At 43.6% G+C, this 22821-nt stretch overlaps 1 protein-coding gene across 1 annotated transcript in view; it reads left to right on the top strand.

Moving 5' to 3' along the window:
• The window catches only part of MDM2 (MDM2 proto-oncogene), a gene marked incomplete in the record, with an annotated part of 152118 nt that overhangs the window by 127161 nt on the left and 2136 nt on the right, over positions 1-22821 (top strand).

Genomic DNA, 22821 nt, shown 5'->3' with positions numbered 1-22821 from the left:
TATGTAGCCTGTGGAGAGGCTGAGTTTGAACAGTGTTTTTAGGTGAGGGTTAGTTGTCTTTGAGCTTGTGTGGGGCCAGCCTGGGACACCGTCCAGTCCCATTGATGCTGTGTTTTTAGCAATGGAGAGGGCTGTTTTAACCTGAGTGTCTGTGATTTCAGGGACTCTACATTCTTCTGGTATGGTTATGGGCCCTTTTGGGCGGAGAGGGGAGGTGATGTTCGCTGAACCTGTCTGCCAGGATGGTGGCGATATCTGTCTGTTCAATTTATTTTGTGCCATTCTGCACTAACTTGAGCAGATCTGAGCATTGCCATAGATTCTTGACATAGCTAAATGCCTTGGTTATCTTTGGGTCCTTGGCAATTTTTTCTTTCAAAGCTACTTGGATGATTTTATGAGGGATCGTAGTTTCTTGCTGATACTGATCAGGGAGGTCTTCCTTCTTGGGATTTCTCTCTTTCTGTACTAGTTTCCTCCTATTGTATAGCTTGTTTATGGCAGGAGTACACCAGACTGGTTTCCTTTGTTTGGAGGAGTGAGTCTTGCTTTTGCATGGGATGGCACGATCCATGCATTCTTGTAGCTGCCCATAGAATGCATTAGTAATGGATTTTGCAGCTTGGACAGTGTTATCCTTCAGCATGGGGGCTTTGAAACTTTCCACCTCGGTCTTAAGTAACGTGAAGTTTTTCTTGTATAAATGCATGATAAAGAACTACTTGTAATATCTGCATGCCAAATAGATTCATAATGTTGCATGATCTATTTCTCAGAGGGAGGATGTAGATCAGAGTGTATGTGCTGTGTCTTTAAGAAGCATATCAAGGAGTGAGCATGCACATATAAATACCAGGCACATGCTATTCCCAATGTCATTTTGAGAGTGCAGCCAGAGAGTGAGCATGTATGATTGCAGTAGTTAGTTTGTATATAGGTTACTTAAGTTAAAGTCCGTAAACTTCTGTTGTGATGTTTGTATATAACAAAGTTGCTTGAACAGAATCCACAAAGGCTCTTCTATTGTGTACAAAGTAGGAGAGCGATAGGACTGAAGGCTAATTATGAACATAAGCAAACAACTTGTAGGTAAAGAAAGTGAAGTTTCAGATGGTTATGGTACAGTCTCTCTTTCCATTAAGGACAGGCAGTTGGATGTGCTCTGTGGACTTAAAGGACGCATACTATCATGTCAGATTAGGTGCTCTAGGCTTTAGGCTGGTAGCCAATCATGACCAGTTCAGAGCTCTTCCCTTTGGAATCACCACAGCCTTCAGGGTGTTTACCAAATTCACGGCAATAGTCGCAGCTCATCTCAGACTGCAAGGTGTTTGGATTTTCCTGTATCTAGACAACTGGCTCTTGATTGTCCCAACCAAGCGTCGACTGGCTCATGCCAGAGATTACCGTTATCAGATATTGCATCTCCCAGGCATCGCAATAAACCAGGACAAATCACAATCAGTACCAGTTCAATCCTTGAAATTCATCTGAGCTCAGCTGAACACAGTTACCCAAATAGCATTGTTGTCCCTACACCGAATAGGCATCCTGGTTAACCAAGTTCAGATCTTAGTAACTTATCCTTCCCCTCCCACCAGGCTTGTTCTTTGAGCTCTTGGATCTGTGGAGGCTGCCATAATATTAGTACCCCTGGCAATGTTCTTTGTGTGTTCTCCAGTGGACCTTTGCTATGCAGTGGTCTGTACTTCAGTCTTTCTGTTCCATGGTGGATTCACTCCAATTTGACAGACGCAGATAGTTCATTCTTCCCTTGCCCACAGCCACAGTGACCACAGATGCTTCCCATCTAGGGTGCGGGTGGATGGGGCATTTCAAAGGGAAGATGGTCCAAGGCATGTGGACTTCGAGACAAGACTGTCCATCAGTGTCTTGGAGATGAGAGCAGTCCTCCTTTCGTTGCAAGCCTTTCAGGATGTTCTCCCTCTAAGGACCATTGCAGTTCACACAGACAACGTCCGTAGTCTGGTACATCAATAAACAAGGAGGATCCTGTTCTTACTGCCTTTGCAGAGAGGCCATGAGTGTTTGGGAATGGGTGATCTCTTCACACCGCCTTCTCATTGCAGCTCACATAACTGGGGAAAATTGTATAGCTCATCAGATGAGGAACTGAAAGCACAGCTGCAGGTTGTCAAAACTTTTTCAGATGATATTGGAATGTCATTTGGTCTTGATAAATGTGCAAAAGCAACCTTTAAAAAAGGAAAATTGCAGCACCAGGAAAACATCAGTTTGGGAAAAGAATGTGGTACAAGCACTCAACTCTCCTTGTCAATAAAGAAATTAATTGTAGGCACTAAACAGCCTGTGATTGCAAAGTACCTTGTAAAGGTAAGGGAAAACAGCTCTTAAATTTTACAAAAAAAGCACTTAAACAGGCATGTCCATAGGTCAGCTTCCGGTGATTTCTCCTGTCCACCTGGTGAATCTGGGCATACTGTGGCAATGTGGCAACTGCCTCATGTACACAGACAATCCTGTCCTCTACCAAATGGCCCAACACAGCACAACCTGCGAGAGATGCACTTACATAGCCAAACTGGAAGCAAAGCTTTCTCCGGCCAAGATTGTGCTAGACAGTCGAGGAGAATGGTTAACACCTGCACTACACCTCAAGCAACTCATAGCCCTTCAAAACCCACACCATCAACATCCACACATAGCAACACTAAACCCACATATGTGGAGGCCCTTAACATTAACCTGCCCAAGCAACAAGGACCTCCTGAAGCTGAAATGCAAACAAACAGCAGTCACAACCAAAGTGACACACCGCTCACAACACCAGTGTGCCACCCAACAACAGCGCCTAAGGCAAGGCAATGTACTCAACACTTTAGTCATAGGTGACTCTATAGTCAGGCACACTGATGTCCCACTCACCAGGCTGAGCAAGGAGAGAATTGCAGTCCACTGCCTGTCTAGTGCTAGGATCTGCCACATAACTCATGCACTCAGGTCATTCCACAACAAGTACAAATACGACTCTGTCATTGTCCATTCTGGAGTGAATGACTTGAGACAAACCTCCCTGGACTACATGAAAAGAGACATGGAAGAGCTCTTGGATCATGTGACCCAGGCAGGTATGACCCTAGCCCCGAGTAGCATCCTGCCTTCGCCCAGAGTGATACCACAGTATAAGGACAAAATGATTGACTTCAACAATTGGCTAAGCTTCTGGTGTCATTAAGAGGGGATCCAGTATCTGTCTACCTGGGAAGACATGATCGACAAACCACGATGCTTTGCCAGAGATGGTCTGCACCTGTCACCCCTGGGATTCAGGTTACTGGCTAAAGCTCTTGCCACCCCTATAGTACCTTTTTTAGGCAAGGTTCAAAGGATGAAACCACCACCGTAACAGATACAAGCATGCAAAATCTGAAGGTAATGCTACTCAATGCTAGAAGTCTAAACCTCAAAATGCACTCTCTCGATGTCCTCCTAAAAATGGAGAACATCGATATCTGTGCAGTAACTGAGACCTGGTTCAAGGCTCCAGAGAGCACCCCTGCAATACCAGGCTACAACACTTTTTGGCCACAAAACCAAGACCAAAACACTAAAGGTGGAAGAGTGTCCATATTCACCAAGGATATTCACACCTCCAGGCTAGTTGCCCAACACAATGCATCTGAAATTCTCCAGGTGCAACGAACACTAGGTAAGACTGCATTCCAAATTGTAGCTCGCTACAGATCCCCACCATGCCCCAAGGTTCTCACTACACCTTTCTAAACATACTGGAAAATATTAAGATACAACCAAACACCCTGACACTGGGTGATTTCCTTCCTACCATTAACTGGGAAAACTACTCGGGCACCAACTCCTTTTCCCAATGGTTCTTGGAATTCATAAATTCAACAGCCTGGATCAACTAATCCATTGTCCCACCGCTCAATATCCTAGACCTGGTCATTACCAACATGGGAGATAGATGCTCCACACCATTGGTCACCCCCTCATTGGTCAGGTCTGACCATAAGCAAATCACCCTTGACATCCACATCCCACCCACCCCAGTAAGGAAACCTCCTTAAACTTCTCCAAAGCCAACTTCATGCTACTGAAGTCAGAAGTGACAAACTTCACGACACCCATGCAGATGGGATCTGAAAGTTCGACTGTAGAATCTACACTAAGGCTCTTAGGGATCCACTCGTGCATGAATCGTGCCATCCCAAATAGAACCAAGATGCTCTTCTCCAAAAAAAGGAAGCCAGTCTGGTGGTCCCCTTCTGTAAACTGTACAACAGAAGGAAGAAACTGTTTCAGAAAAGAGGAAAATCCCAGGATGCAAAAAATTCCCTCACCAGTCTCAGTAAGAAGCTGAGATCCCTCATAAAATCCTCAAAAGCTAGTTACGAAAATAAAATTGACAAATATTCCAAAGACAACACAAGGCATTCTATAGTTATGTCAAGAATCTAAATGGCAATGCTCAGATCTGCTCTGAGCTACAACAGAATGGCATTAAATATACTGATCCCAAGGATATTGCCAATATCCTGGCAAATCAATTTAGTGCCAACCCCAACTACTTTATCTATACGGCCCATCTCAATACCAAAAGATTGCCAAATAGCCTAGTACCAACCTATGAACCTGTAAAAGAACTTGAGCAGGGAGGGGGGTGTATAAATACTTGGGGAATTGAAGGATCAGCAATAAAACATGAACAAATGCGAATAAAGCTTGGTAAGGAGTACTTGAGAAGACTTAAATTAATCGTGAAAACAGCATTGACACCTAGGAACAAGATCCAAGCTATAAATCAATTTGCTCTTCCTGTCCTAACTTGTAGTCACTGTTGCAGTCATTACATTTGAGTAATCTGTTGGCAGGTTGCCCTCAGTCGGCCTGAATAACAAAGTCTTGGTTCCGGCGTCGGTTGCTGTCTCCTCTTACATGACGTCAGGTCGTAGGGGGTATAAAACATGCAGCTGACGCCATTTTATTTAGTCTTTCTTGCCGTGTGGTGCCCGAAGCAGAAGCAGTTCGTAAGTGCCGGTCGGCCGACTCCTGAAGTTTTCGTATTCGAGTTTCAGAACCAAAGTCTTCAAACTAAAGCCAAGTACCCCATTGGGGAAAGTTTTTCTTGCTCCTTACCGATGTCAGTAAAAGTTAATAATTGCATTACTTGTGGGAAGCAAATACCTCATAAGGATTTTCATTTGTACTGTATTCCATGCCCTGATCACAATAGCGTGCCTTGCTGTCTGTGTTTTGTACTGGGTCTAAAGCAATGCACTATCAGTCTGTATATTTTTGCCTCTAAATATTTTGGTTCAAGATTCAACTATCCTGAAATGCTACGTTTGTTATGGTCACATTTGACTACGGAGTTCACAAAACCAAGAAAGAGACCCGACATCTGGGTCAAAACCGACAACAAAGCTTCTCTAAGCCAGTCACTGGTTTCACGGTACTCTGTGAGCTGCCCGCAGTCCCTGAGTCGTGCCCCCCACTGCAGGAGTCCACAGGCCTCTCACAGAGACCCATTGAGAAGTCAGTATGCGTGAAGTTCTGAGTGTGAACTCATGGATGTCTCTCCCTTGGGTGGGTCCAGAGCTGCTGAGCAGGCACCGGCTTCTGAGGGTATTTTCAGGCCTCATCATTTTTATATTAAACAAGACTGCCAGCAACGAGAAACAAGGTTCGCAAAAACAACTTCTATGTCTAAAAAGAAACTTAGCGCACTTGAAGCCACATGCTCAGGCCCCTATGCCTAAAAAACAGATGATCAAAATGGCTGAGGATTTAATTACCTTGATCAGGGGTTACCATCCCCCACTCCTGCTAAAAGGCCTAGGCAAGGCACTGATTATGAACCTTCAGATCAGGTTTCCATTTCTTCCGATTCCTCTTCTGATCAGGAATTTTCCACCATTCCACTGTATTTGGATTCTGATGCAGAAAGGTCATCCATCCCATCTGCATCTCCTCAGGGATTTTTACTTTTGGGAGGCTTTGCATGCTTTTAAGGGAACATTTCACTGCACTAGAGAGAGAGAGTCAGGACTTCTCTGAATCAAAAAAGAGGGTTAGGGATTTCTTTCTTCGTCAGTATAGGCCTTTGGCAATACCTCCTGTATTAGACCTTGTTGATGATGTGTTCTCGTAATTGAGCATGGCTCCTAGTATGCCAGACAGATATTACAGGGTTCCTGACTCTCTCAAATTTCTTTTCAAAAATCCTGCTGCTGATCCTGAGACCATTTCTCAGGGTCCCAAAGATATCAGTAAGAGCTTCTAATGCCAAAAATCCTACCGCACTGATAAGATTCCAGGCGATGAATTGGGTAGAAGGTTTATCGTCTACCTGCATGCTTAGCAATCAGGGGCTTTAAACTGCCAGTTTCATATGCTTAAACATCAACAGCATGCTATGGGCTTACTGAAACAGAAAATGATGTTGATTTCTGATTGTGTGGAAAATAGAGTTGCAGGATTTATTGCATTCCAGCAGAACAGGTTGGAAAGCATACTTTTGCAATGGTTTGTGATCCCTTGGGAGGCTTCTCTTGTAGGAGCCGCCCGTTACTGGATCTCTGTGATTGAAGGCATGCCTGGCTCAGAACCGCAAAATCTGCCTGATCATGTTAAAGCTAAATTGTTGGATGCCTTTTGCGGCATATTGATACTCTGTTTGGTAATAAGGCAAGAAGGGTTTGAGAAGAAAATGGAAGACAAAGCTAAATCTATGCAACACAACTGTTAAAGATTTTTTTTGCAAGTAAGCGCCACCCAGGTTCAGTGCGACTTTGTTACTACTACTAAATTAGTCCTTTCTCTGTGTCCAACAGAGCCACTCAAGAACAGGCAAGCGCTCAAAAGGCTCTATGCATATCAATCACAGGTTTCTTACAGGTCAAACAATGGGGTAGGTGTGGGAGATTGTCTCCACCTCCAAGTCTGGAGGAAGCAAAGCACAACCCTGACAGTAGGCAGTCTCCATAACTTTCACTCTACCCATCACTGCAAACGCTTATCTTTTGGCACGCCCCCTTGAGAGGAAAACTAACACTTCTAACTCAAAATGTGGCAGTTAATTACCCAGGAAATTAAGTTGGGTGAGTAAACATAGTATCCCAGGGATCACGGATTTCCATTTCCATACTTTTGCCGTTTAAAGCAGTTATGGCAGCACCATATCTGCACACACAAAAAACCAGTGGGCAGAGGCCCCAGAAACAAGTCATGTCCCTCATGGATGTACCGAGGAATATTCAATTGTCGATACCAGAAATGGAAAAAGGGACAAAGGTTTTTATTCAAGACTTTCCTGACCGTACCCAGAAAAGAAACAATTCATGGGCGATCAATACTGGACCTGCTCCCCGATTCTGAACACATTCCTGGACATTCCAAAATTCAAAATGCTGACTTTACAACAGCTACTGCCTATAACTAGGAAGAATCGCTTGAATTTAGTAACTATAGACTTAAGAGGCATACCCTGCATATCCCAATAAGGAAATCATGCGAGAAAGATTCCTCCACTTCAGCAACAGATTTTTGCATTACCAATTCTCTGCTGCTTTTGGCTTATCTACCTTTTCAGGGTGCTTTACAAAGTGCCTGGCACCCAGTAATTACACATTCTCACAGACAAAAACATTCAAATCTATCCTTATCTGGATGATTGTCTCATTGAAGAAGAGTGTCCTTGTCCTCTGCTTGAACATCTGGCGTTTGTAAAAAGGCTTCTAGCATGCCTAGGGTTTTTACCATAAAGCAGAAAAGAAATCACAACTGGTACCCTCTCAAAATTGAAAGCTTGAATCTACCGTAACTGCCCAGGCAATGACTTACCTCCGCCAGATGAAACAAGAGGCAACTGACCCGGCTTTGATACTTCAATCAAATGGACACACAAAAGTTATCACTGTAAGACATATTCATAAGCCTTTGGGGTTCATGGCATCCCCCCGATTATACTAATTCCATATCAAGGACTGCGCGCCTTATGTAGAAACTCAATGGTACTCTAAAACATCCATTGATCCCAGTCTGGAAACCATGATTCATCTCATTCCTGCCACCTACAACAGGAGTTTCTTTGGTGAGCAGAGACATGTCACCAAAACAAATTTACTGTCATTCACTCTACCCCCTGTCCACCCCACAAGCCCTAACTACAGACTCATCAACCCAGACTATGCTTGAGGCCCAAAATGGAGAATCATTCTGGGCAAATGAGCCTGTCAAAGCTCTGATATAAACCCAGAAAGAAGGCTAGCTGTTCAAAAATGCCTGACAGCCTAAAGACTAATTAGGAAGAGTGTACTGATAAACTGATAACACCACATTTAGTTGCCCAACAACAGCTTTAAATTCCTCCCCTTTGCAGACTAGCCATGGCCTTGGAAACACCTTGACTTACCAAACCCATCTTCAAGCTCCATACACCTTAAAAAAATATTTGGAAAATACCTAAGAAAACCTTATACCCCGAATGGAAGGGATCCCAAATCTTCAGCATCTACCAAAACTGGGGAGCCAAACATAGATCTATTTCCCTGGTCTAATTATCAGTTGGCCAGGTCAACAACCATCCAAAAGGCTGGAAATGCTGACCTGTCTTCAACATGGGATGCTCCACACCATTGGTCACCCCCTGGCTGTCATCAGGTCTGACCATGTAAACGTCTTCTGACATCCACACATCCCACCCCCACCCCCCCAGTAAGGAAACCTCCTTAAACTTCTCCAAAGCCAACTTCATGCTACTGAAGTCAGAAGTGACAACTCACAAACACCCATGCAGATGGGATCTGTGAAAGTCTCGACTGTAGAATTCCACACTATGGGTAATTGTAATGAATGGATCCACTCGTGTACGAATCAGGCCATCCCAAATAGAACCAAGATGCTCTTCTCCAAAAAAAAGGAAGCCAGTCTGGTGGTTCCCTTCTGTAAACTGTACAACAGAAGGAAGAAACTGTTTCAGAAAAGAGGAAAATCCCAGGATGCAAAAAATTCCCTCACCAGTCTCAGTAAGAAGCTGAGATCCCTCATAAAATCCTCAAAAGCTAGTTAATAAAAAATGCGTCTGACAAATATTCCAAAGACAAATACAAGGTGCATTCTATAAAGGTGTCAAGAATTCCAGTCGGCAATGCTCAGATCTGTTTGAAGCACAGGAATGGTATTAAATATACTGATCCTGCTGATATTGCCAATATCCCATAAATCAATTTAGTGCCAACTTCCTACCCCCCTTTTCACCCCCCATATCGCTCCATCTCAATACCAAAAGATTGCCAAATAGCCTAGTACCAACCTATGAACCTGTGTAAAAGAACTCTGAGTAGTGGGAGGGGTATAAATACTTGGGGGAATTGAAGGATCAGCAATAAAACATGAACAAATGCTAATAAAGCTTGGTAAGGAGTACTTGGAGACTTAAATGACCGTGGAAAACAGCATTGACACTCTAGGAACAAGATCCAAGCTATAAATCAATTTGCTTCTTTTCCTGTCCTAACTTTGTAGTCACTGTTGCAGGCCATTACATTTGAGTAATCTGTTGGCAGGTTGCCCTCAGTCGGCCTGAATAACAGTTCTGGTTCAAGGCCGGGTTGCTGTCTCCTCTTACATGACGCCAGGTCGTCAGGGGAATAAAACATGCAGCTAAAGACGTTTCATTTTATTTTAGCCTTTTCTTGCCGGTGGTGCCCGAAGCAGAAGCAGTTCGTAGGCGCCGGTCGTGGCCGACTCTGAAGTTTTCGGGATTCGAAGTTTCAGAACCAAAGTCTTCAAACTAAAAGCCAAGTATTCCATTGGGGAAAAAGCTTTTTCTTGCTCCCAACATGTCAGTAAAAGTTAATAATTGCATTACTTGTGGGAAGCAAATACCTCATAAGGATTTTCATTTGTACTGTATTCCATGCCCTGATCACAACGTGCCTTGCTGTCTGTGTTTTGTGCTAGATGTAACCAATGCACTATCAAGCGTCTGTATATTTTTGCCTCTAAATATTTTGGTTCAAGATTCAACTATCCTGAAATGTCGTTTGTTAGCAATTCGACTACCGGAGTTCACAAAAAACCCAAGGGAAAAGAGAGACCGAGCATCTAGGTCCAAAACCGACAACAAAGCTTCTCCTAAGCCAGTCACTGGTTCACCGGTACTCTGTGAGGCACCTTCGCAGTAGTCCCTGATAAATTTCACTTTCGAAATACAGGCCTATATCTCTACAGAGACCACCATTCAAGTCCAGTGCATGCCGTGAGATTCTGAGTATTGAACCCATGGATGTCTCCTTGATGGGTCCAGAGCTGAGGGTGAGCAATCAAGCCTTCTGAGGGTATTTTCAGGCCTCATCATTTTTATATTAAACAGACGCCAGCAACAAAAACAAGGTCAAAAACAACTTCTATGTCTAAAAAAAACAACGCATGAGCCACATACTCAGGCCCCTATGCCTAAAAAACAGATGATCAAAATGGCTGAGGATTTAATTACCTTGATCAGGGGTTACCATCCCCCACTCCTGCTAAAAGGCCTAGGCAAGGCACTGATTATGAACCTTCAGATCAGGTTTCCATTTCTTCCGATTCCTCTTCTGATCAGGAATTTTCTATTCCACTGTATTTGGATTCTGATGCAGAGGAATCCATCCCATCTGCATCTCCTCCTGAGGATTACACTTTTGGAGAGGCTTTGCATACTTTTAAGGGAACATTTTCACTGGGAGAGTCAGGACTTCTCTGAATCAAAAAAGAGGGTTAGGGATTTCCTTCGTCAGTATAGGCCTTTGGCAATACCTCCTGTATTAGACCTTGTTGATGATGTGTTCTCATAATTGAGCATGGCTCCTAGTATGCTGTATGACAGGTATTACAGGGTTCCTGACTCAAATTTCTTTTCAAAAATCCTGCTGCTGATCCTGAGACCATTTCTCAGGGTCCCAAGGGTGTTAAGGCTTCTTCAGCCAAAAATCCTACCCCTTCTGATAGAGATTCCTGAAAGGCAGCATTGGGTGGGGCAAGAAGTTTATAATGCCTGCAACCTTGGCAATCAGTGGGCTCTTAAACTGCCAGTTTCATATAAGCTACAAACATCAAAGAAAGCATGCCATAATGGGCTTCACTGTGAAACAGAAATTATGTTGGATTTCTGATTGCAAGGTGGAAAATAGAGTTGGTAGGATTTCATTGCATTCAGCAGAACAGGTTGGAAAGCATACTTTGTAATGTGGTTTTTGATCCCTTTGGGAGGCCTCTTAGAAATGGCTGCTACTGGATTCTAGGATTAGAAGGTACGCTCTCTGGCTCAAGGGCTGCAAATCTGCCTGATCATGTTAAAGTTTCAAATTGTTGGATGCCCCCTTTGCAGCATGATACTCTGTTTGGTAATAAGGCAGAAGAGGTTTTGAAGAAAATGGAAGACAAAGCTAAATCTATGCAAACTGTTAAAGATTTTTTGCAAGTAGCGCCACCCAGGTTCAGTAGGCACTGGCCTACTAAAATTGGTCCTTTCCTGTGTCCAACAGAGCCACTCAGGGCAAACCCAGGCGCTCAAAAGGCTCTGTATATCAATCACAGGTTTCTTACAGGTCGAAGCAATGGGGTGTGGGGTGTCTCCACCTCCAAATCTGGAGGAAGCAAAGCACAACCCTACAGTAGGCAGTCTCCATAACTTTCCTCTACCATCACCAAACACTTATCTTTTGGCAGCCCCCTTGGGGGGGAAAACTAGCACTTCATGCTCAAAATTGGCAGTTAATTACCCAGAACAAGTGGGTATTAAACATAGTATCCCAGGGATACGGATTTCATTTCCATACTTTGCCAATTCCAAACGGATGGCTGTATCTGCCACAAAACCAGTGGGCAGAGGCCCAGAAACAAGTCATGTCCCTCATGGATAGCGGGGCTGAATGTCAATCGATACCAGAAATGGAAAAGGGACAAGGTTTTTATTCTTAAGACTTTTCTCTGGTACCCAGAAAACAATTCATAAGGCTACCCAATACTGGACTTATCGATTCTGAACAGGTTCCTGGACATTCCAAAATTCAAAATGCTGACTTTACAACAGCTACTGCCTATGCTAGGAAGAATGCTTGGTTAGTAACTGTAGACTTAAGAGGCATACCTGCATTATCCCAATAAGGGAATCAGTGCAGAAGATTCCCTCCACTTCAAAAGCAGATTTTTTGCTTTACCAATTCTCTGCACTGCCTTTTGGCTTATCTACTGTGCCTAGGGTCTTTACAAAGTGCCTGGCACCAGTAATTGCATTCTGCAGACAAACATTCAAATCTATCCTTATCTGGATGATTGTCTCATTGAAGAAGAGTGTCCTTGTCCTCTGCTTGAACATCTGGCATTTGTAAAAAGGCTTCTAGCATGCCTAGGGTACACCATAAACGAAAAGAAATCACAACTGGTACCCTCTCAAATTAGCTTGAATACAACTGCCCAGACGGCTTACCTCACGCCAGAGAAACAAAGGCAACTGACAACATACTTCAAACAAATGGACACACAAAGTTATCTGCAAGACATATTCTGCAGCCTTTGGGGTTCATGGCATCCCCCATTATACTAATTCCATATGCGAGACTGCATATGAGGAAACTTCAATGGTACCTAAAAACATCGTCACAGTCTGGAAACCATGATTCCTCTCATTCCCTGCCTACAACAGGAGTTTCTTTGGTGGGCAGAGACATGTCACCAAAACAAGTTACTGTCATTCACTCTACCCCTGTCACCCAAACTCCTAACTACAGACTCATCAGGACTCATGCTTGGGGGGCCCACCAAGTAGGAGGGGTGCATTCAGGGCAAATGTGAAGCCCAAACCAAAATGCATCTGCATATCAACCAGAAAGAAATGCTAGCTGTTCAGAATTTGACAGCCACCAAGGACTTATTTCATCCAGGACAATCTACTCGATAAAGACTGACAGCAATTCAAGAAGTTATATGGCACGAAAGAAGCTAGGGTACACATTCCTACCCCCTTTGCAGACTAGCCATGGCCCCTAGGAAGGCACAGCCTTGACTTACCAAATACATCTTCACTGCCTGCTGCCAGGGAAAGCAAAAATACTCTGGCAGAAGACCTAAGCAGAAATCTTATGGACCCGCAACGAATGGAAACTGATCCACAAATCTTCAGCATGTTAACACAGAAATGGGGAGCCCAGACTTAGATCTATTTGCCTCTCCTCAAAATTATCAGTTGGACAAATTCTGCACAAGAACTCATCACAAAAAAGCATGGAAAGTGGATGCTCTATCCTTCAGCTGGGAAAACCTATCAGTCTATGCCCCCCAGCTGTAACAGGGTCTGTCATTCGTAGGCATGCTAGGTTAAAAGAACAAACTTTACCAGATCATGTTAAAGCAAAGTTATTGGATGCACCCCTTATAGCTGGATGTTTTATCAGAAAAGTGAAAGCAGAAGAGGTTTCTAAAGAAAATAGTGGATAAGGTAAAAATCTATGCAGACTGTCACAGGATTTTTTATAGGGTTCAACTCCCTCGCTTCAGCAGAAATTGGCCAACCAAAAAACTAGTCCTTTCCAACTTCTGGACAGACCACAGAGGGGTTAGCCAGACGCTTCAAGGGGCAGAGGTCAGCCACAAGGCTCCTTACAGGCCACCTAATAATGTGGGTGCTACCTGCCACCCCGAAAGGAGTGAGAAGACAGGTCTCAAAACTATTAGGAAGACAATCACAATGACTTACCCTCGTCAGACTGCCAAGCAAATCACTCTTGGCAGCTCCCTTTGGGAGGAAAATCTTGCACCCTTTTTGCAGACAATTGGCAATATCAACAAAAATATACAAATGGGTCCCAAATATTGTAACTCAAGGATACACAGGGTCTCCATCCTTCACACTTTAACAAGGATAAAAGGAATGCCAAACCTGCCATCAAATCAATGGACAGAGGCTCAAAGACAAATAATGGCTCTCATGTCCATGAGTGCTGTACAACAGGTTCCTGCACAGGAGCAAGGACAAGGATTTTACGCAAGAATCTTTCTGGTTCCACGAAAGGACAAAGCCTGGAGACCCATTCTGGACCTTTCAATTCTAAACACATGCCTGGAAGTACTCAAATTCAAGATGTTTCACATTCACAGCAACTTCTTCCCATGCTGGGCAAGAAGTTTATTAGCAACGTTTGGACTGGACCTCAAGGAGGCATACCTGCATGTCCCTATCAGACAAAATTGCAGAACATGCCTCTTGATTTATAGCAGATACAACTCATTATCAATTCTCTGCACTGCCCTTTGGCTTATCTATCTATCATGGCCCAGGGTCTTGCTACAAAATGCCTGGCACCAGTACTTACATTACCGCAGACAAAGTGAGGAATCCAAATATATCCATACTCTCCAGATGACTGTGCCCCAGTCCAAGCAGAAAGCAATGACATTCTTTAAAAACATCTCCATGCTTGTAAAAAAACTACTAAGTTGGCCCAGGGTAGGTACTGTAAAATGAAAAGAAGTCAAACTGGTGCCCCCACAAGACATAATATTCCTGGGTGCCAGCTTAAATACAACGGCCCAGGATGGTTTATCTCATCACCAGACAAGCAAGGACAACTGACTCAATACTTCAAAATGATGGCAACAAAACCAAATTCCCTGCAAGAAAAATTTGTAGGTCTTTGGGATTCATGGCATCTTGTATACTTACTTCAATACCATATGCCAAACTGCATATGAGGAAATTACAATGGTACCTGAAAAGCTGCATGGACCTGCACAGCTTGAAACACATAATAGCACTCATTCCCTGCCTTCAAACAGGAGTTTCATGGTGGGCTTCCAGGTATGTCACCTCAACAAGCGGGTCAGGCTTTCTTCACTTTGCCCACAGCCAGGCAAACAAGATTACTTCTGGGAGTACACATGGCAGGACAGTGTATTCTAAGGCAAATGGTTCACTGTAGATCAAAATGCATCTCCACATCAATCAAAAAGAGATGCTAGCTGTACAAAATGCCCTAACAGCCTCTTCAGGGACTCCCTCCTCCCAGCATGTCCAGGACAACTTCTAATAATAGACAGATACAACACCACAGTGATGTGGTACATAAACAAGTGGGGCAATACATTCCTACTCCCCATGGTATGCAGCAATGACCTTGTGGCATAATATGGCACTGACCTCACCAAGTTCAACCAGGAAAGAAAAAATACTATGGCAGCTGAACTAAGTAGAAATGTCATGGATCCTCACGAAAGTGAAAAAAAACTCAGACCCACAAGTATTCACAATGATAATCTCAAAAATGGGGAGCCCAGACATAGATCTGTTTGTCTCCCCAAAAATACCAACCGCGAAGTTTTACACAAGGACATACCACACACTAGCTTGGAAAAAGTGGATGCCTTCCTCATTCAGTTGGAAAACACTTAACAGTGTACATGCTCTTTTCCCTCCACTGCCTTTCTGGCAAAAGGTGCTGCTACAAACTAGACAGAGAGGCCACAAATAATAATTCCTTGCTCCAGACTGGCCACGCCAACACTGGTATCCACATATTAAGGAACATGTGGCTCAAGGCCCACTCATGGATCTTGCCTCAAATTCCCTCACCTGCTAACTCAGCAAAATAGATTCTAATACAGCCAGTACTCAAGACTTTAAATCTGGCTGCATGGCAGATTATCTAAACAACCTAGTCAACACTTCTACAGCTGTTATGGGTGTCATTCTGGAGGCCAGAGACTCCAGCACCAGGAAAAAACCCCTACTCAGACAAATGGAAAGATCTCTGTGCTCTGGAATCAGGCTAAAGGCCAAAAACCCTTCTTTGTCCCAAATATTCCTCAGATTCTGCAATATTTAACTGAGATGTTGCACAAAGGCCTTTCCTTTTCATCTATATAGATCCACGCTTCAGCTATTTCAGCTCATTACAACATGGATCCTCTTATTTTTTCGCATCCATAATTAAGACTACCTCAGAAGGGCTAAGAACATAAGACCACCCCGGAGAGCACCAACTTGGGACCCCATAAACTTACTACCGCCCTTCGAGCCAGCTTTTTCAGCAGATTTACAGTTTTTATCGTGGAAAACTGCCCTGCTGCTAGCAATAACTTCAGCACGTAGAGTCAGAGCTACAGGCCCTAATGGCAGTGGAGCCTTTCATCATTTTTCATCAAGACAAGAGTCTCTTTACGAACTCCAGTGTAGCCCTAAACCAAGCCATTCATTTACCCACCTTTTATCCAAACCCCCAGAATAAAGGGGAAAGGCTCCTACACTCTTTGGACATTCACAGGCAATTACGTTTCTACTTGGATAAAACAAAGGCTTTCAGACAATCTGATTGAAGCTCTTTTGTATCCCAGGTATGCTGCAGGATCTCAAGGGAAAGCCTATATCAAAACAGAGACCATTTTCAAAAATGGATAGGACATTGTATCCTGCTTTCTGCTACACGCACCATGGGGAAAACCTGTACCTGGTAAATATTTAGGCCCCAATCCCACCAGGGCTACAGCAACATCAGCAGCCTTCCTCAGAGAGGTACCAACCAAGGATATTTTGGAAGCTGCAACTTGGGAGTTCAGTGCACACCTTCACCAAGCACTACCACTTACCTCTATACTCAAAAACCAGAGCTGGCTTTGCCACTGCAGTTTTGCAGGGACTACTAGCTTCTCCAAACCCTGTTTAGTACCAGCCACCCAGCCTTAGCTTTGGGATTCAACCCACGTGTGATGACTGCAGCAGTGTAGCACTATGAACATAGTACAGTTTTGTACCTACCATAAATGTAGATGTTAGTGTGTTCACACTGCTGCAGTCCAGGTTACCCTTCCACCATCCCCTCTTCTTACCTGGGTTTTATCTATAGCTCCCTGGTTATACAATATCTTAAGATGTATTTCTATATGGTGTATTTGTTTACAGCTGTAGCTATTGTGTTCTACTTATGTAATTTACTTAGGAATATGTATTGCCTTCCTATTTGGGGGCACCTGACATCTGAGGCAAGAAACTAACGAAGAAAATGGCGCTTGGCTGCCCTTTATACCCTGTCGCGACTGACGCCAGGTTTGAAGAAGCGACCGCAACCGACCAAGACTTTGGAACTCGGGCCGACTGCGGGGACCACCTGACTGCAGGATAACCCAAGTGTGATGACTGCAGCAGTGTGAACACTCTAACATCTACATTTATGATAGGTACAAAACTGTACTTTTTGAAACCTGAGGAGAATAAAAATAAATCTAAGATGACATCTGTGCTTAATTTAGCAGAAGCATATCGACATCAAGCAGGAATGGAAATCAAGCCAGAAGTGGATAAAAACCAGGCAGCAACTGAATGTGCTAGAAAAAAACAAAAGAAAGAATATAAGGTGAAGGACCAGGAGAGCAGGTAAGAAATGTAGAAAAAACATAAATATAGTTGCAAGTATAGAAAACTTCTGGAAGAGCCTTGTGTTGATCAAGAATAAACGCAGGAATGGTTGAGAGGTGAATTTACATCAGGAAATGAAAGGTTAATATTGGCAGCCCAAGATAGTGGGTCATGGCATATCTCTGATTTACTAAAGTCCATTGAACATGTGGAGAAAACGGACATATGTAGGTTTCGGTAGAACCGAATTGGAAAACACACACCTCCACCAATGGCTGTCACTCACGGCAGAAGTTGACTGCATAACAAGGCATAATAATGTGGTGGGATTGTTACACTGGAAATTGTCAAACATGGTATCGAAGTGGCTGAAAAACACTGGAAACATGAGCCACAGAGAATCATAGAAAATAAGTTCTACATCACATAGGATCACCCAATACCAACGGTCCAAAAGATGGATACTAGAAAACCGGATGTAGTGGTCCAAGAAAAGACAAAAGTAGCATTGATCATTGAAATTGACACATCTAGTGACTACAGTGTCTTGCGTACAGAGACGGTCATAAAAGACCTCAATCTGCAGGCAGAAACTAGAGCCATGTGGAAGAAAGATACCCAGGCAGTTCCAATAGTAGTAAGATACCCAGGCAGTTCCAATAGTAGTAGGAGCAACTGGTCTTATAAAAAAAAAGTTTACAATCTTATTTAGATACATTACCAGTTCATGTAAATAACTGCATCAATTAAAGAAGTCGCCATTACTGGGCACATCATGGTGCTGCGTAAGAGTACATTCTTTTGGCTAACATCAAAGAGTGAGACAATACTAATTTCATGAACTTTAATCGTACTTTGACTTAGGAATGGGGTCCATTCTCGTCATGGTATTAGAAACCCAAAAGACTTGGAGAAATTAAAAAAGGGAAAAAAACGGTCTGACACTCCATGATTGGTCCCCCAAACAAACAGTAGCAAATCAGTTTTTTGACTGCTGTGGTCGCCCTCGCTGTGATCTCTTTGCTTTCTCCTCAGAATTGCAAGTGCAGCAAGTACTTCTCGCCGATTCCCCCATCTGGGGAGTCCCCGAGGGATGCTGTAGTCCATGATTGGTTCTTTGATCTCCTCTGTGCTTATCCTCTCCTACCATTGATTCCAAAATTTCTTCAGAAATCACAATGGTTGAAGAGTACTGTAATCCTTATTGCCCCTTACTGGCCTCATCAGATTTGGTTCCCCATCCTCTGGTCTCATATGAAGTATCCCACATGGATATTGGAGCCCAACCAGGATCTTCTAACCAACCCATCTCTCCCTGGGACTCCACCCAGATCTGTCCAGTCTCAAGCTAACATCATGGTTTCTCCAATTCCAGTGATTGTCATAGGGTCCAGGCTCACTTCTCCTGTAAAGACCATTATTTTAGCCTCTCAGAAGGCCTCGACCAAAAAAGTATCCATAAGAAAGTGGCCCAGATTTTTTTATCTGGGCCGCTAAAGAGAAAGTTGATCCTTATTCAGCCTCTATTCCTACCATTCTGCCCTTTCTTGCTTCACTGTTGAGAGAGGGATCCAGCTTTGCCGCAATCGAGCTTTTGCTGGTGGTCATATCCAACTTCCACTCTGGTCTGTCTTCAGGATCTGTAGCTTCTTCAAGGTTATTTAAAGCTTTTTTGAAGGGGACTTTCCTGCTCAGACCTCCTGTCAGACCCCACTCCCCCTTGGGATCTTCCCTTGATTCTCCAGGGCCTTACTCACCTTTTGAACCAGCTAGTGGTTGCAACATATTTTTTTTGTCCTGGAAAACTTTTTCTAGTTGCCATCACCTCGGCTAGAAGAGTTTCTGAATTGCATGCTCTTTCCTCTAAACCACCTTACATTATCTTCCACAAAGAGCTTTCCTCCGCAATAACCTGTCTTTTATGCCTGAAGTGACTACAGAATCCAACATTAATCAGACCATTCAGCTACCAGTCTTCTTTCCCAATTTTTCCAGTAAAAGGGAGTACCTGTTGCATATACTGGATGTGCATCGACAACTACATTTCGTTCTTCACAGGACTAAACATTTCAGAAAATCGGATTGTTTATGTGTCCTTCTCGCCTAATCGCTTAGGGCAGGCAGTAATGAAGGTAACTGTTAAGTGGATTCTAATTGCATTTCTTTTATATATGATAACAATTTGAAGCTAACTACTCCACCTAATGTGCATTCAACTAGATCTATGGCCATAACCTTTTGCATTTTCATCTAGAATTTCAATTGATATCTGTGCAGCAGCCATTTGGTCTAAATCCTATACATTTGTGACTATTGTCTCCAGAAGCAGAGCTTCTTTTGGCTTGACAGTGCTTTGGCTTATCATTCGTTGAGGTCACCCAAGAGCGAATGTAGCAGGGGACTGTGACCCATACGTGAATCAGAACAAGGACAACATCCGATGCCAAATTATGGTACATACATAACTTTTTAAAGTGTACCTTTCAGCCTTTTCTGCTGGTTTGCTTTTGGAATTTCCCTAGACTTCTATCGTACAGTGGGACTTCTGAAAGGCATACTTATGAGACTCCGTAGTAAAGTTGCACCTCCTGGGGAATTTTTTACTTTTGTCAAAGAAGCCTTGGCTTCCTTTTTACCAGGCATTGTCATTAAATTCTTGGCTTTGAAAATTCTGTTGCTAGCAGCTTTAACATCTCACAGCTTCGGGTGAAAGTAAAATCTCTAAATCATTTGCTAATTGTATTTCCATGGAAGAAACCTGCATGGACAAGTAAAGAATCTGTGTTCATATGGATTACTATTGTAGTAGAATTTGATGTAGGACTCTGCCACAGGCTGTTGTTATCCCACCCAGTTTGACTCCTGTAGTGCTACAACTTTAGGAGCTTGGGTATCACTCAAGGACACAAGCCTACATTTCACAAGCATTCATTGGGCTTTAAAAAATTCCTGCTTTCGAGTTTTAGACTGGCAGAATTGAGGTAAGGTATGGTAACCAAGATGTTTTGATTTTAGTGTTCCATTGATTGCAAGAGAGATGAGATTGCGTTGATTTGGACATGTGCTGAGGAGAGATGATGGGTATATTGGGAAAAAGATGCTAAGGATGGATCTGCCATGTAAGAGGAAAAGAGGAAGGCCTAAGATAGCGGTTTATGGATCGCAGTGAGAGAATAAGGTCGCTTTTATATTAAACATGGGTTGGTGCATGACGCAGAGTACATTTACGCAGGAGGTGATAGGGAAGAAATGCCGAAGAGATTATCCACGCCGTAAAGCTTACCCCCTAACGGAAAAGTGCCAAACAGCACATGAGATATGACGTTTCTGAAGATCAAATGTTCTTCGTCTTAAGATTTCTCGCTTTCGTAAGGAATTACTTACATTAACCCTAATACTATCACCCCCCAGCTGTTGGATGTCCTTGCTGTCAGGCATCAGTAATATAAAGGCAGCTTGAAATACTAGAGAATTGAGGTGAAAATCCCACTGGGGAACTATTTATAGTCTTCGTATTTTGATGGTGTTTTAATGCTTGCAGCACTTGCTATGAAAAAATAAATAAGGATGTGCAGGAGGATGACTGCATATCTGTGCCTTAATTCCCCACCTCATCTAGAGATTGTCTACTCAAGTGAGGTGCCTTTGCTGACCCATGGTCTGACACCTGTTAAGCCAGAGTCTGCTGGCAAGTTTCCTCTGGAGGCTGCCATGACTAAGGCCCAGTCCTTTGTGCTAACAGATCGCCAGCCGTGTCCTGAAGCTTCACTCAAGCAAATCAGGCTTCTTTAACTTTAAGGTCAGCGTGACTGAAGGTGAGATTGGTATTCCCCCAGTAATTGTTCAAGAGGAAATCCCTAGGAACCAGATTGAGGTTGCGGCTGCTCATCCATGACCTGAGGCATTGTCCTCTGCTCAAGGCCATTTCACCCAAATCAAAATGATAGGTTCCCCCAACCAACATTGCCTGGATCTCGTCTCCTCAGCCCAAGTCTCTCCACAGAACCTTATCAGACTGGTGCAAGGTTTTGTGCAGGGAGCCCAGCCTTGAAAGGGAAAATGTGCCTGGAACCTTCCATGGGAAAAGAATAGAAAAAGGGATTTATTCTCCCAGGAAGACTCTGATTCCTTGCAGTCAGGTAATTTCCTCTTCATCCTCTAAAGCATTTTCCCCCTCAACAGTATTAGGATTCTGACTTGGAAGACACTTTATTCTGCCACGCCCCCTTAGAATTTACCTTTTGTGGATACTGTCTCATAGAATGAAGGAATCCGTTAACTGTCAGGCTATGGAATTCTCCCAGTCCCAAGTTGACAGCTGTTGAGCTTCCTTGCTACAAGACCCCTGATGATGGCCCTAGCCCACAAAGTCTTAGGTGATGTGTTTGTTTACATATCATTGCAGCCTGGTTCTATTCCTGCTGCCCCTTAGGAAGCCTGATTATTTTTTTAGGGTGCTCTGGTCCAACAGGTACCTCTGAAAATCCACTAGTAGAGCCAGCTATGGTGTGAATAGAGTCCATTAAGGGATAATTTGGGCCTGCAGCCTAAAATCCCTTAAATAATAGGAAGAGTATACTTGGCAAGAAGATTTGCCCCTCAGCCACCCTAACCATGAGAGCTCTGAACTGCCATTTCCATATGCTGAAGTACATTACTCAGTCCAGGAGCAAGTAAAGCTAAGGCATAGGGGGGTACAAGATAAGGGCCTTCAGAGTGACATCATGAAGTGTGTAGTGTAAGCCTCCAGGTTTCCAGGAATTTATTTGTGTGACAGTGATGCATCCAGCAGGATGACTAAGGGTTCCAACACAGGGAGATGTGCTTTGCTGTGGGTACAACCTCTGTCAGACCAAGTGAAAATTAAACTTCTTAATACCTCACTAGATGAGGAATTTCTCTAAGTCCCCCAGCTGAGAAGGTGTTTGAGAAACTGGACCCGGGGAGGGGGGGGGGACAAATGAAGTCTGTATAGGAGCTGTTCATCTTTTGCCATACCCAGATACAGCAGAAACTATCCAAGCAAACCTTAAACCTTTCCACCAAAATATGAAGTCAAATCCCCTCGGGAGAAAGGTCCAGGTATCAGTGTCACACAGACCAGTGTCACATACCTTGGGGGGGCAGTATGACTAAGGTCGCAGCCCCCCACCCCCAAAAGATCTGTGAATGCCCTCGGCACCTCTCCTCCTACCCCTCAAAATCCCACTTCAACCCATCCCACTACTTTTCTGGGAGCGAAGATCTGCTCCTTCCTCAGTCAGTGGAAGCATACAATTCCATGGGAGCATATCACTCAGGATAAATGGATACTGCAGATGATAAAATGTGTCTTGTCTCGCTCTCTTTTGTCTCTCTGTCTCTCTCTCTGTCTCCTCTCTCTTCTCTCTCTCTCTCTCTCTCTCTCGTCTCTGTCGTTCTCTCTCCTT

The sequence above is a fragment of the Protopterus annectens genome, chromosome 11.part0 (assembly GCF_019279795.1).
Source record: "Protopterus annectens isolate FY-2018-M chromosome 11.part0, PAN1.0, whole genome shotgun sequence".
Lineage (NCBI taxonomy): Eukaryota > Metazoa > Chordata > Ceratodontiformes > Protopteridae > Protopterus > Protopterus annectens.
This window is presented reverse-complemented; position numbering and strand designations above follow the sequence as displayed.